This window comes from Pezoporus flaviventris, unplaced genomic scaffold (assembly GCF_033815535.1).
Source record: "Pezoporus flaviventris isolate CSIRO_AGI_PZ_B2104156 unplaced genomic scaffold, CSIRO_AGI_Pfla_v1 ptg000037l, whole genome shotgun sequence".
NCBI classification, from domain to species: domain Eukaryota; kingdom Metazoa; phylum Chordata; class Aves; order Psittaciformes; family Psittacidae; genus Pezoporus; species Pezoporus flaviventris.
The window spans coordinates 24,271,132-24,283,219 of NW_026892585.1; positions in this window are offsets into that span (position 1 = coordinate 24,271,132).

Here is a 12,088-nt window from a genome sequence, read left to right on the forward strand (position 1 = left end):
GTGTTACATGAAAATACACAGCTTAAATGAAAACACATATTTAGGCATGGCAAATGCCTTTGCTAAAGGGGCTTTTGAGTAACTGCTAAGTTTCAGAGAACCACATTTGATGCCAGCATAACCTCACTGGAATCAGGACAACACCTCCTGAAATGCCAGTGTGCAATGATCATATCTATCAGCAGGATTGGAACTACTTGTATTAAGAGCGGAGACTTCTTTTTAAACATAATAAAAATAGTGCTTCTTTATGACTTATTACATAGTCCTTATGCCTAAGCTGACACCGCTTGTGTTCCTTATGTGCTTTGCTCACAATCTTAAGCACTTGTATGACTGTAAGCACCTGGAGAGCTGGGCTGGCTTCACTGTATCCTGTTTGTGTTTCATGTGATGCCAGGGTTATGTTGTAGATACATATTACAGTCCAACCAGGTAAAATTACTGGTTTTGACTGAGGCATGTTTGGTCTTTTATTTCTGTTGGCATTTTATCTTCTAAGCTGGTTTTATAAACTAAACATTGCTCCAAGGTCTTCTCCATGCCTTTGGAAGATAACATCCATCTTGTTGGGACTTGCCCCTTAAACTGTGTGGGAATGAAGGGCCGTTTGACTCACCAGCCTGCATTAGGCCTGCTGCTGTCCTTTAGCAGCTTGGGAGATTAAGCAAGAGCTGTGGCTTCCAGGGTCTCTGCTGCTCTGCAAGGAAGCATAATGCTTAACCATAGGAAAGCAGGGACAGGAGAGGTGAGAATTCAGTGTCTTGTCACCGTGGGTAGGAGAACAGCTCCAGAAATAGGGCTCTGAGGGTACTCACTAATTACAGGAGAAGACTGTTGAATACGGGTCCCTCTGACCAGTGAATCTCACTCACCCTGCTTGAGGTGAGCTCCCATTGCTCCCCTGGCTGAGCTGAGGCTGGAGCAAAGGCTGGGGTGAGGTGGACATGAAACCTTTCTCAGCTGCTCTTCAGCCAGCATCTTTCACCGCCAGGGAAGATGACAAATTGTTTGTAAATTATTTAAGATATTACTGACTGGTTATGAATTATTAAAGTGTTTATTACTTACCATTTAAATGGCAACTTAGCACAGAAAATCACAAGTCTTTCAAGAAATCTGAGGCTGGCCATGACTCTCCAGACGTGCTGGGGACTTGGGGTGAGCCAAGGCAGTGGTTGCAGCAGCATCTGGTGTGAGAAAAGGCACAGCTGGAGCCTGGAGCATGTTGCAGCCTGTGCTGCTGCAGATGGCTTTGCCACCAGTGATGCAGTCTCACAGCCTCCTGCCACTCCTCCCGGTGCTATTTCTGTTTAATGTTTGCATGACAGCAGTACTAAGACCCCTTTGTACCATGTGCCATGTGAACTACCACTGAGACAATCTTTGTCTCAGTAGATTGTTCCCTATTATTGTGATTTCTTAGTAATTAAAGTGTCTTCAGGTAGGAGAGGATACCCTGAAAGCAAGAATATGTTAATTCTTATCAGCAAACACATTTGTTTCGTGGTTTTGCTCTGTTGAAGATATTTGATTTTTTTACCTTGGCCCTTTTTTCTCTCTTTTCTAGTCTCCCCCATGTTTGAGGTTTTTGCTTTCTGTTTTGGTTTTCCCATTCCTTGAAACTATAACCATGTGCTGATCATTAGGACTCCTGTTCCAAGCATACTTATCCTTCATGGTCAACATTCAAGAGTCGGAGATTAGTGATCAAAGAAATAGTGTACCTTATCTTTCAATGTTATTTTGAGAAAGACAAAGCAAGGAGATAAAAGTAGCCCATTTGAACAAGAAGCTCTGCTTAACAATAACTCCGCATCAGTGTTGAGACAGTTAGAATTGGGTATGTGGTTAAAATACAACTCGTTGGAGCAAAAAGTGAGCTAGTAAGCTCATGGATGCTGAAAAAATGAGAAGAGGTTCACAATTACACTTCAGTCTGAGTGAGATGAGATGAGTCTGATTTGCAGGCCTTACACACATGCACCACAGTATCCAGCATCTGCAGGGTAGTCAGTGATCACTGGAAATCTCTGAAAGTGTTTGTGAGTGCAGCCAGCTGAACATGTTTGTCCTTGAAATGCATTGTTTCTTATTTAGTATCCTGTGTTCATTTTTTTTCTGCCTTGCAAACATTTCAGTCATTCAGCCCAGGAACTGATTAAACCACCCAGTAAACACAGTACAGATGTCAAAGTGAAAAATTCACAAGCTATTCATAACAAGCCATCTGCTGAAAATAATTTGTCTAAACTATTTGGGGGAAATTTATGAAGTAATGAAAATGCTCAGAGATATTTGGGAAGATTCTAATTACCAAAAGTCAAGAGAAGGACTAATGATATGTTTTGGATACAACTGAAATCTTTACAGCTCATTGCAGGATTTGGGGTAATAAATGCTCTTTGGCCTGCTATGCTAAGTACTGGCTGCTCAGTTCTGAAGCACGTAAACCAGTTTCGTGTTCATGATTCCCCTACAAGAAGGGGCATCTTGAGGGTAGTCTGTGGTATAATTTCTATTCCCAGGGTGATAAATTGCCAAATTCCCACTCCAGCTATATCTGGACTACATTGGAAATCAAACCTTCAGAAATTCAAACCACCTAAACAATAGCATGCAGTTTTGTTCAAGAAAAGGCATATTTAGCATTTAACAACTTTTTATTTGGGTAAATAATTGCTCCTGTGGCCATTCAAACTGTTTCTCTAGTGCCGTGTCCTGGTTTTCAGAGCTCCTGCTAAGTACCAGCCGTGGCTCCAGGACCACATTTTTTCCATTCTCTGAATCTCTTCTTTTCCTCGGTTTGCATGCTGGTGGTTTGACAGACACTTGAGCTGGCTAAAGTGTTTTTTTTGTGTGTGTGAAATGCAGATTCGGGCCCCTGGGAGATGTATTTGCTGGTAGATCTGAGATCTTACATTTAAAACACAGGTAATTTCCTGAAGAAGGCTTAAAGTGAAAAAAGAAAGAAGAGAAAAAGATCAGCATCTTCAGGGGACATTTTCCAGCACATCACTTAAATCCTCCTCCCCAGCATACAGGCTGAGTAAAGGTTAATCCTACAGCATATAAAACCCCATGCAATCCACACTCCCTCAATGTACACATTTCCAGGAGGAATTCCTCTGACTGAGCATAGTTGGCAGCCACACAGGAAGGTATCTCAGAGCTTAATGGCCACAAGTCAGTGGAGATCTAGATCCATCAATCTCCAGTGGATATAAAAGTCATGTAGGGACATTGCTGCTGTGCACATGAGGTATGGAGCTTCCTTGGAGGGTGGAGGGCACCAAGAAGAAAGGCCTCTCTGAAAGTCCACATTGGGAGAGTTTTCACACTGGGATTAATGGGACTGGGGTCAAACAGATAGATATGCATGTAATGAATTTTTCAGAAGATGTTGCATCTGAAGTCTGTACTTACCAAGTCATTCCCATGTCCTGGTTTTTGTTTTCTTTGGGAACTGTCAGTGTCAATATTCTAAATAGACTGAAACATCCCTGAGTACAGCTGATTGCTGAACTTCACCAGTGATGAACACAGGAAAACTGGTTTGATGCTTGTGCTAATAACTTGCTTCTCATTTTTAAGTGACTGATACTGAAGTCCCAATTATGTACTTTTAAATAGAGATGAACCAATGCATTGTCCAGCTGCTCTTGCCACTGTCATGTGTTTGTTGATAGTTGCCCGTCTGTGCTTTGCCAGCTTAATAGCAAACATCCACAAGTAACATGAAAAGATATTAATTTAGAGCATTATCCTGATGCTACACATTTCAGTGTTTCCATTCAATTAAAAAGAAGAGAACAATGCAGTACCTACTGTTAGCAGAGGGACAAAATGAGCTCGCTTTATGAAAACTTGCTGTAAAATGTTGCTGCCAAATTAAGAGCTTCGAAGCCTGTGTTAGCCTACTTCTCTTGCTTTTTTTGCCTTTTATTAGTGTAATAAACTCAGGTCCACAAAGTTATTCAAATGTCAAACTCTCATTGAATCCAATGGGAATAAAGCACCTAAAGGCTGCTATAAAAGCTTAGTCTGAGGATCTCCAGCTGGTGCATAACCCTGCTAGGGCTTTCGGCACACGTTTTGTCTCCTACTCCTGGACAGCTTTGCCTAGTGCCACAGCCCATACTTCTGATGGGGAAGCTACGGAGAGCACCGCCGGTCTTCGGGCAGAGCCCGCTGCGCCTTCCCCTGATGGCAATGGGGCTGAGACCCCGAGGACTCCATTCGTCTCGGCGCAGCTCAGCGGCTGCGGAGCGCTCAGGCTTGTTCAGGAAGCAGGGATAGGACACACAAGTGCAGACCCCGCGGTGCTCTCTGTAGCCGGACTTTTCGCTGCGTATTGCAGGTTCGGCGGGCTCAGCCCCGCTGCAGCAGCTGCAGGCGGCCCTCTGCGCATTACCGGGCCCCGGCGGGGTTCGGCAGGACAAGAGTGGCACCCAGCGGCTGGTGACTTTATCACAGGGATGCTCCCGTCCCTCTCCACGGCCGCGGGCTGCCCTTCCCCATCCCGGGAAGTGCTTGAAGCAGCCTGGCCTAAGGAAAAGTGTCCCTGCCCATGGCAGGGGATTGGAACTAGGTGATCACAACGGCCACAAAGGTGATCAAAGGACTGGGAAGCCTGTCTTATAAGGAAAGGCTGAGAAAGCTGGGTTTGTTCAGCCAGGAGAACAGAAGGTTCAGGGGAGACCTTATCATCATATTTCATTATTTGAAGGGTGACTACAAGGAAGATGGAGGCTCCCTTTTTATAAGGAATCACATGGAAAAAATATGGGGTAATGGACACAAGTTACTCCTGGGGACATTCTGACTGGACACATGATTCGGAGAAAACAATTGATTCGGAGAAAACTCCAGGAACAAACTGGCCAACAGAGTTTCAAGTCGACAAGCAGGTATTCTTCATTGCGGCGCCGGGAGGCACGGGGGATAGCTCCTCCTAACGTGTGTCTCCGAATTGCTATACAGATCATCCTTATATGGTCACTGAGCATATTACATCATTTTCCAAAAAGTTTCAGCGTGCTTACAAAATGTGGTGGTCTTTAAGGGTCGTTTACTTTTCCCCAACAAGCTGAATTAACATTACAGACATAGCAATCATACTGGCCTTCTACTTATCAGTTAGTTTAACTGCTCTCATCCTGGACATCTGCTAGTCCGGGATACTCCCTAGTAGATGCTTACACCAGCTTAATGGGTTTATTAACACCTCAAGCATAGCAATCATCCTGTCCTTTTACTTATCAGTTAGTTTATCTGTGCCCACCCTGGACATCTGCTAGACCCAGATATTCCCCATCGGCAGGTCCTGTCCTTCTCTTCTGCTTTTCTCACACCTTTTGTACTGAGGGCCTGAGGGCCTGAAACTATGTCAACTACCTTCAAGCACCGCACTTATTTTCCATTACAAAGCCATCAAACTTAACATTATTTAGAACTGATTACATTTTGTACTTTTGTGCCTCCTTGTTTCAAACCCCCCTTTTTCTGTCCTTTTGCAAATTCGTTTGCAACATTTTATATACTACCATTACCATCTAGAGTCTTTTTGAAATAGTTTCCTGTTTCTACTTGCTTAAATTTCATTTTTTTTCAATCTTCATAATTTATCATAGTTCGTTTACAATTCCAGAAAGAAAATTTTGTTATACCACAAGTAATCAATATTGAAACAATTCATATTAATATTTCTACAACCAGTTGCTTTAACCAGGAGAGATTAGGTAACCATGAGGTTAACTTTTTCCATATTTCTTCAAACCCCCAGGAGGTATCATCCTTGAGATATCTTAGTTTGTTTCCAAATTTCCTCCAGATCTGTTTCAGGAACAGCAACTTTCATTGATTCTTGTTCCACTTGGATTATATCAATAGTTTTAGTTTCTATTTCCTCTATGGTTGCTGAGATATTTTATGATTGCCTTCTCTAATTTACTTACTCCCAAGGATGGAATTAGCCATCTCACAAAACTATGAAATTAGCAAAACTTCTAACCCAGGTTCCGAGATGGGGTATCACAGCACCCAAGGTGCATGCCCCCTTCCAGTTGGGGGTAGGGTCTTATAAGCATTTTCTCCACATAACCAAAGCCATCCTTTCCCTTCAGGAACAGGCCACCACTGAACCACAATGCCATCTATATTAGTGGTGTGATTGCAATTTGAATAGTGACTTACACCTGTGGCATTTAAACAAACCTCATACTCTGGTTCCTGGTGTAATACATCTTTGTACACAGGTATAATATTCTTTACTTCGATTAGGATTAACTATTCCAAATCTTAAATCTGTCCATGAGATACTGTTGGAAATTGAAATTCCAGTTAATGGAAAGCCCTGATCTTCTTCTGATTTAGGCAACTGTGCACACACCTAACAGTCATTACAATTAGCAGATTTAGTAACATTCTGCATCCCAAGCTGGTATGTCAGTTATTACAGAAATCCAAATTACGACTGATACAATTTCATATGTGAAGGTCCTGAAGGTTTGATCCGCCATGTCTTCTCTGGTTCTGGTGCTTTCTTCATTTTTGAAGAAAGGTTGTTCCTTTATCTTCACTGCTGTAAAGGTGGTCAATATTATCTGGTACAGTCCGCTCCACTTCTCCTGTAGAGGATCTCCTGAAAAATTCTTAACATAAACCCAGTCTCTGGATCTAAAAGGGTGAGTCGGATAACCCATGCCTCTAGCTCTTGTCCCCAGTATTCTCTTATTTCTTCTAATTGCTTTCCCAGATTGATCAGAAACTCTAGGAGATAACCTTCCCCCACTTCCAGAAGACTTTCTCCTTTAAACTGGGACTGACATGGTCTTCCATGTAGAATTTTACATGGGATAGCCTCTTCTTTCAACCGAGGTTTAGTTCAAATTCTCAAGAGCCAGTGGTAAAGCTTGGTATCAATATCTTGACATATTTTACTAATCTGTTGTTTGATCATCTTTTCTACTTGCCCACTGGCCTGAGGCCTGTAAGGAACACATAGTTGCCAATCAATTTCTAATTTTTGCTAATTTCTTGTAACTATTTTGCACTAAAGGGTGAGCCTCTGGTACTCCGAAACAAGGTATATACTGTTTAACAATGTTCCAATTACTTGTCTTGCATTATTTATTCTACAAGGGAATGCTTCTGGCCACCCTGAAATTATTCATTAACACCAACAAATACTGGTCTCAGTAATTCAGAAAAATTTATTTGCCAGTGCTGTCAGTTGTACCAATTTGATTTCTATTTTCAATTTCAGGATTATTCTTGAGACAGAGTTGACATTGTCACTAACTGAACTATGTTATATAGATTCCTTCCTTCAATTTGTTCATCTAAGTATTTATACAAAGAGTTGCTACCCCAATGAGTTTTGTCATGTTTCTCCTTGAACTAGCTTCCAGAGTTGGTTATAGGGGATTACAATTCACCCATCAGGTATCTGAACCCAATCTTCCTTGTTTTTCTCTCCTTTGAGAGCTCCAATCAATTTTCAATCTTCCTTTGAATATCTAGGTTTAGATTTCTCAATTGTTAGTTTGCCGTCAGGGATTAAGGGAATGAGTTTAGATTGTTCAGCTTCTCGTTTGGCTTCAGAATCTGCCAAATTTCACCTTGTTGATGCCCTCGACAGTACATAATAGCTACTTCCTCAGGTATCTGAATAGCTCTCAGTAGTCATAGAATTTCTGTAGCATGTTTAATCTGTTTCTCCTGTGTATTCAATGGTCCTTGTTCTTTCCAGATTGCACCATGTGCATGGACCACACCAAATGCATATTTAGAATCAATCCAAATATTTATCCTTTTGTCTTTAGCCAATTCCAGGGCACGTTCCAGAGGTTTCTTTCAAATCTGGTTGACTTGAATATGCAGTTTCATATAGTGGCCAAGCAGACGTGTGTTCTGTTGGTTGCTCCTGCAAGAGGATGCTGGATTGGCAACATTAGTGACCACAATTTCTATATCATCGTGTTGCACAAGGGTGGCTTGGTATTTTAAAAAACATGAAGGAGATAACCAGTGGGCTTCTTTCTGTTCCAGGAATGCTGATACAACATGGAACACTAGCACAGTAATCTTTTGTCCCAAGCTAAATATGCAGGCCTCTTCAATATTCATGACAACTGCTGCCACAGCCCTTAGGCATCCGGGCCATCCTTTGCTCGCTTCATTCAGCTGTTTTGAAAAAATACACCACTGCTCTCTTATAGGGTCCTAGTTTCTGAGTAAGGACCACCAAAGCTATTCCCTGTTCTTCATAGGAATATAGCCAAAAGGATTTAGTCACATCCAGAAGGCAGAGCTGCAGCTCTCATTAGCTCTGCTTTTAAATTTCTAAAGCCCTCCTCTGCTGAATCAGTCCATTCCAAAGAGAGAGGGGTTTCTTTTAACAGTTCATATAGGGGTCTTACCAGAACACCATAATCATGCATCCAAAGTCTGCATCATCCAGTCATTCCCAGGAATGTCTGGAGCTCCTTGATGGTCAACAATTGTGGAGTTTGACAAATGGCTTCCAAATAGCAGTTCCAAGTTTTCTCTCCTGTCATTTCATATCCTAGGTAGGAAACTAGGGTTTGGATTAGTTGGACCTTTTGTCTGGTTACCCAATAACCATTCAGTCCCAGAAAATTCAATAATCCCACCATTCACTGGACACATTCTTCCTTTGTTTCTGTGGCAATTAATAGGTCATCCACATATTGTAAGAGTCCCGGTCTGAGTGGGTGGTTTCCATGATTCTAATTCCAGTGCCAACTGACTTCAAAAAATCATTGGACTATTTTAAACCCCTTAGGTAATACTGTCCAAGTTCATTGGGTTTTCTTTATTGTGTCAGGATGTTCCCATTTGAAAGCAAATAAATTCTGGTTTTCTTTGGCCAATGGTAAGCAAAAGAGTTCTTTAAATCTTTAAATCCAAGACAGCAAACCATTTCTGATTCAATTAAGTCAATAAGGTATACGGATTAGCTATCATTGAATATCCTCTACAAATTTGTTGATTCCTGAGATCTTGAACCAATCTGCAACTTTTCTTTATTGGCAAGATAGGAGTACTATATTCCAATTCACATTCAATTAAGAATTTATATTTCAAAATTTATTAATGATTTTTTAATTCCCTTTCCTGCAATTTTAGGGGATATTGTTTTATTCTAATTGGGCAGCTTCCCCCCCCCCCCCCCTTTTTCTTTCTACTTTAACAGGCAAAGTATTTTTTGCCTTACCTGGAACTTCAGATGCCCATACTCCCAGATATACCTGGATTAAGGATTTCTTCTATTTCAGGGAGGTCCTCCTGTTCGCTTTTCTGTTGAATTAAAGTTAAACTCAAAACTGCAATTAATTGATTTTTAACTCTTAATTCCATTTTGCCTTCTTTAAGTGTTGCTTCTTGCCCTAATAAAGATTTCAGAGAATTTAGCATGCATAAAAATTGTATGCATTCCTACTTGTTTTCCCAATTTGTACTTCAAGAGTTTCAGAAAGAATGCCTCTTCCCCCCCCCCCCCCCTTCTTTTTTTTTCCTTTTTTCTTTTCTTCGTGGCCAGTAGCTCCCACGTCTGTAACAAATTCTTTTCCCTCCAAATTAACACCGAATAAGCTGCTCCTGTATTCACTAAAATTCCACTTTATTCCCTCTAGTCCCTAGTTTTAATTTAACCAGTGGATCTGCTAGGGTAGATTCCCCAGGTCTCTTGTCAGTCTAGTTCCAATTCAGCCACCGGAGCCACCCCATGGCACTCTCCCCCCAGGGCAGTCTCACTTCCACAGCACACACACACACCGATTCGGTCCCACAGGAGAAGAACCCACTCACACCCTTTGTTCTGAGGTCCTGAGGGCCTGAAACTATGTCAACTACCTTCAAGCACCACAGTTATTTTCCGTTGCAAAGCCATCAAACTTAACATTACTTAGAACTGATTACATTTTGTACTTTTGTGCCTCCTTGTTTCACAAAGGAAAGATTTTCACAATGACAGCAAGCCACTGGAATAATCTCCCAAGGGAAGAGCTGGACTCCCCAGCACTGGACACTGTTAAAATTCAGCTGGACAGGGTGATGGGACATCTGGTCTAGGTCATGTTTGTCTAGAAAGGTTGGACTGGATGATCCTTGAGGTCCCTTCTAACTCAGTATTTTATGATTCTGTGATCTTTAAGATGTCTTTCAACCCAAATCATTCTATGATTCTATGGGCTCCATGGGGAGGAGGACACCACCAGGGGTACCACCAGGCTGGAGATGTGGCTGTAGCCCAGGATCCCAGCCTTGGGAAGGGTTTGTAAACTGGTTTTGTTTTGGTTTTAAATAAAAAAACACACCCACAAAGGAGTGGGAGAGGACGGAGGGAGCCAGAGATAAGGTCTGGGCTTTATGCTGCTGTGTCAGGGGCAGAGGAGAAAAGGGGATTACATGCTTTGAGACCTTTCTTTTGCTATTACAAGTATAAGAGAGTAGGGTTTCTCCATCCAGTTTTGATCTGAGGTCGTCCTCCCAAGAAGGCAACAGAAGGCTCCAGGGCTGGATTGCATGAAGCAAACCTCAACTCTTTCTGCCAACAAGAGAAATGGAAGAGAATACAGAAATCTCTTGGCCTTTAACTCCAATCCCAGTCAGTAGCATTTAGGTGGAATTGCTGAGCTCGCCGGAGTGCCTGGGTTGGGAGTACTGTGCTTGGGAACAGATTTTTGGCAAAAATAACTTAATCCACTACTTTACAGTGACAAAGACCACATTAACCATGCCTAGCAAGTAAAGATTTGTCTGCATGCTTGTGTGAACCAGCCCCAGAGCCCACAGCAAGTACAGGTGGCGTCTGCTGCCAAGCAGCCATGGGAGCCATGGGCCACCAAGCCCAGCCAGGAGAGAGCAAACTGGAGAGTAGGAGCCAGCCTCATCTGTCTCCTCTGGGCGTGCACCAAAAGGCAGTTCCAACAGAGACAGTGCCATGTTCTTCTGGTTTCATGCTGACTGAACTAGGGCAAGTGAATCTTAACCCTACTCCTGTTTAGGGCAATGAAAATTGCTGTCTTTATAAGAACAGACTGTTGATAAGGATGATCTAACTGCGGTTTTGGACATGTGATCAATAAATGGTGCTCAAATGGTTGTATTTCAATAGAAGTGGAGTTTAGCAGAAAAAAAAAGTATTTTAGGAAAAAAAAACCCTGTATTTGTTATTGGTTTTAATGTTTTTAGCATGATCACAGACCCAGCAGACAATCTCCTTTTCTTGTGGTGTAAAAGAATCCTCCTAAATGAATAAAATATGGGATATGTTAGAGCTCAGCTTAAAACCTAGAAAAAAGAGAAAAGAAAAAAGCAGAGAGAACACAGGCAAGTCTCCATCTCAGCTCTCACTGCCATCTGAGAACTCGTGGTTGGGACCCTATGGAAGTATAACCCCTGGTGAGACAAGAATTAAAATTAGAAGAAGGAAGAAAAAACATAGTAAAAATACAAAGTGACCCATGAAACCTAGCCCAGAAAGCAGGAGGGTCACCAGAGGAAATGAAGTTAAGGATGTGTTTGGAGGGAGTTTGTTTTCTCAAAGCCTTCCGTTTCACTGCAGCTGATTTGAAAGGAGGGTTGTGTTTCAGCAGCTCAGTTGTTAAAGGGGAGCTGCTGCCTCGCCCCCCGCTGGCAGGCTTCACATGGAGATGTTTCTGGGACCAGACCGGAAAGACAAGCTGCCCCTTTACTCCTGCAAACCAAGTGATGCTGCACAGAGGCATGAAGGGCAGCCCTTAGCCTGGCTGCAGGGAAACACGCGGGTTTGCTGCCCAGCAGCTTTTCCCTGCTTGCAGACATGGTCAGCAGTGGTGCAGGCTGGTGGCTACCCACAACAGAGATTTGAGCAGTGCGAGAGCTGAACCAGAGTTCATGTGCTGAGGAGCTAGTGATCTGCCATTAAACCCTTTCACATGATTAACATGGAGTCTTCATTTTCCCATTAACAAAGCTTCTTCCCTCTTATATTAATGGCTTAATGAATATCATAGAATCATAGAATGGTTTGGGTCGGAAAGGAACTTAAGATCATCTAGTGCCAACCCCCTTGCAATGG